This window comes from Hermetia illucens, chromosome 6, assembly GCF_905115235.1.
Source record: "Hermetia illucens chromosome 6, iHerIll2.2.curated.20191125, whole genome shotgun sequence".
Taxonomy (NCBI): Eukaryota; Metazoa; Arthropoda; class Insecta; order Diptera; family Stratiomyidae; genus Hermetia; species Hermetia illucens.
In genome coordinates this window covers 37,015,973-37,019,718 of record NC_051854.1, presented here as the reverse complement: position 1 = coordinate 37,019,718, position 3,746 = coordinate 37,015,973, and the positions used below count along the sequence as shown (strand labels likewise).

Here is a 3,746-nt window from a genome sequence, read left to right as displayed (position 1 = left end):
CCCTATATGTTCTGACATTCATCAAAGCTAAGAGGTGGCGGCGTTCGATCAACACGTGGTCAATTTGGTTGAAAATGGTCCTGTCTGGAGAGGCCCACGTATGTTTGTGGACCGCTTTCCGCGCAAACCAGGTACTTCCAACAACCATTTCGTGTGACCCTGCTAATTGAATAGTCCGCAGTCCGTTATCATTTGTTTTTTCGTGTAAGCTATGGGAGCCAATGTATCGCCTGAATACGGGCTCCTTCCCTACTTGGCTGTTAAAATCCCCAAGTATGATTTTGATATCATATCTGGGACTAGCTTCGAGGGTTCGTTCTACTGCCCCGTAGAGGATATCCTTCTCCGACTCTGCAGTCTCCTCTGTAGGGGCGTGAACGTTAATGAGGCTTATATTTCTAAACTTGCCTCGCAAGCGCAGAGTGCATAGCCGTTCGCTTATGTTTTCAAAGCCGATAACAGCAGGTTTCATTTTTTCGCTGACTAAGAAACCTACTCCGAGCACATGGTTTACTGGATGACCGCTATAATATATGGTGTAGTGGCTCTTGTGCAGGAAAGCGGTCCCTGTCCATTGCATCTCTTGTAACGCTGTTATATCAGCTCTATATTGGGACAGGGTATCGGCTAGCTGCTCATCAGCTTCATCTCTGTACAGCGAGCGCACGTTTGATGAGAAAATGCGCAAATCGTTGAGCCGTTGTCGTTGTCGGGTCCGTCGTTTTAAAGTCCGTCCTGTCCGAGGCTCCTGTTGTGGCTTCGTAACAAGTTGTTTTCCATGTAGGGTTGTCAGCCCTACCCAACCCCCAACCTGGAGGACCAGTTGGTACAATTTGTCCGGTTTTTAGGCGCGAGCGACTCGCGTTCATCCTTCTCCGTCTGCAGCTTTTCGTTAAGAAAAGCGGTCACCACGAGGAGGTGGAGATAGGGTTTGGTAGTAGAGCTGTTGGTGTTGGTTCAGCAGGCATTTTCCAGGTTTTATGCTCCATCGTGGGTACCAATCCACGTTTCGGCCTGGGACCTATAGTGCCCTTTGATCACCAATCGTAATTCACTTCCCTTTAGTCATAATAGTTCCAGAGATAAAAGATGTTCATTAAATCTCACTACCCATTATATCGATCCAAGTGACGTCATCAGCAATTTGACGTTTCGTATTGATATTACCTTGTCTAGCCTGTGTACACTGCCTTTCAACCAGTTGCCATGGCAAATAAAGACTGTGATTGCTGAGACATTAAATTCTCAAAATTTTGAAAATACCGCCCGGAGAAATCAAACATTCAACCAGTCATGCACAGCGACTCCCAGCCAATAGAGGTGCTGAATTGTTTGAAGAACGAGACTCGCGACTGCAAACCGAACATCTACCGTAATTCTTGAAGAACAAGACAACCGACACTGAACGCTCATCACAGGCTCAATCAAGATTCAGAAACCATTCGAATAAAGCATCAGGTTTATTGCGCTTCATTGTCGCACTTAGAATTTTCAGTAAACAAGTCGGGAAACTGGAAGGTAGACGCTTCTCGTATGAAAGGTTTTGTGTATTTCTTTTATAAAGAGATTTGAGTGTGCATTTGTCCCATTAGTATGTAGCACGAAATATATGCATATATTTTGTGAAAATATCCTCTTTCAAGTGATATTGACATTCATTGTCTTGAATTTGCAGAGAACCGACAGCTTTGACCTAGTATAACTTTGTTAGTGATAGTCCGATTTTCACCAAATTTGGCAGAATCATGCTCTATGCTGTAGCCTACATTGCTGCGAAATTTCGTGATTCTGACTTTTACAGCGCAACTCCACACTACAGCCCACAAGAAGTTTTGCGCGCCGCCTTGAAACTCCCACCGCAAATAATCGGCGTAGCAGAATTCCCCCAAAGAATTCTTCCGGAGCATATCCTTCAGCTGGCCATCCCGATTCCGAGGATATCCGATAGCCTCCGGTAAGCTTTGTGGCAAGAGCCACTTAAGATGAGTTCCATTTCAGACTCCGATCTCATCGTCTTCCTAGAGGGCGTGAGAACGAAAAGCAAGTGTGTCATCTGATTTGTTTACTTCTTTCAGTACACAAAGAAAATCCGCAAAACCGCAAATTCGCAATGAGAATAAGGAGCGTATCGGTGTTCACGCCTTCGCATATCAGTATTAGCTCCTGATTGGTGTCCTGGGATGGCCAAACCCATGTCAAACGTCCATCTTTGACTTCCTTTCCGAGTACAGGTGAAGCACAGAATCTATTGCTATGCATTTCCTCTTAAATTTAGTTTTGATTTTCTCAGCATCCAAATTCTTTAAAACAATCGCTAAGTCGTTATTCGATTTCTTGATCAAATCAAAAAACCTATCCCGATGCATTTCCGCTTCAAGACAAACCATCTTCACATTTTCTGCTTTCAAATTTGTTAATCTTTTTCAGTTGCAATCGACCTAATTTCCGTTGGTTGCCATCTTAATGTTTTCACTTTATCTTCGGTTCAACTTTTATTTTGAATTTCTTCTGCCCTTTTTTTTTTACTTTTGATAAATAATCAAAAAATTTGGAACACAGCTTTCTGGTCAATGTCACCTTTGTTTGCTTCTTGTAGCTATGATAATTATAGGTAAGTCCAAAATTGAGTTATTTTCAAAAAAGAAATCGTTCGCCCAACGTGGGGCTCGAACCCACGACCCTGAGATTAAGAGTCTCATGCTCTACCGACTGAGCTAGCCGGGCACTTGGTCCCGAGCTCCTCACAGTTATATACACACTAAAGCAAAATTTATAGTGAAAATTAAATTTCATTTTGTGTCATCATCATCCATCTATAATTAATAATAATAATCGTTGGCTTAACACTTCATTCAAGACCGTAACGGTACACTACAAGATTACAGTGCCCTATAGGATGCGTTTGCCCGAGATTATTACCCTGATTTGACTCAGGTACTCCTTCACAGCTGAGTCGACTGGTTTTCGACGTCAAATTACGATACAAATCCCACTACCACCAGGGAGATCTGACATCTATGATTGGGTTAGTAAATATTTATTAAAAACTGTTAGCAGCATTAATAATACATATGGGGGGTAGGGGTGGAAAAGTTGGAAAGTTTTTTGTTTAAGAAAAAAAGTTTTAAAGTAACGGATCTACAGTTATTTTCCAAGAGCGCTTCTTTTTGTGAAACTTCTAACGGGCACCGCTATTTACCCTCTTAATACCATACAATATCTGATGCACGAGCCCAGAGAGATATTCTTTAACAGAACAGTTCCTTTCTTTTGCGAACCCTCGAAATAACGGGCGCGGACACCAAAAATCATCAGAAACATTCACTATATCGCGTATTTTTACCTCTCAGTAAAGGACATATAATTTCATGATTTTCATAACATAAAATATAGGAAAATTCATACGCTACCGTCTCCTCCTCCTCCTCACATTGGCTGCACATAGCCGAAACCACTACCCCAATCTTTTCCATATGGTAGTTTAAGGGGCAGTGTCCCGTCAAAAGCCCTATTAAGGGCTCTATCACAACGATTTTCGCTTGCCGGCAAGAGTCCAAATTTTTCCACTCGGTTGCATGAATCCTTGTAATTTCACCCTTCAGAGAAGACTTGCCAGTAGATGGTCGGATTCCAAGAGTTGGTTCTGGCCCCACCATTGTGGATCCAGACCCTCGGCGAGCCAGTCTGTCAGCATCCTCATTACCGGCGATGTTAGAGAGCCACCCACATCAGGAACGTTTCGTTCA

The 3,746-nt window shown here is 42.9% G+C and overlaps 1 non-coding gene across 1 annotated transcript; it reads right to left on the bottom strand.

Annotated features, from left to right (window-relative positions):
* Positions 1-2,651: 2,651 nt before the first annotated feature.
* On the bottom strand, positions 2,652-2,724 carry Trnak-cuu. Its single transcript has one exon. It is a non-coding gene; the product is annotated as a tRNA-Lys (tRNA).
* Positions 2,725-3,746: the final 1,022 nt, after the last annotated feature.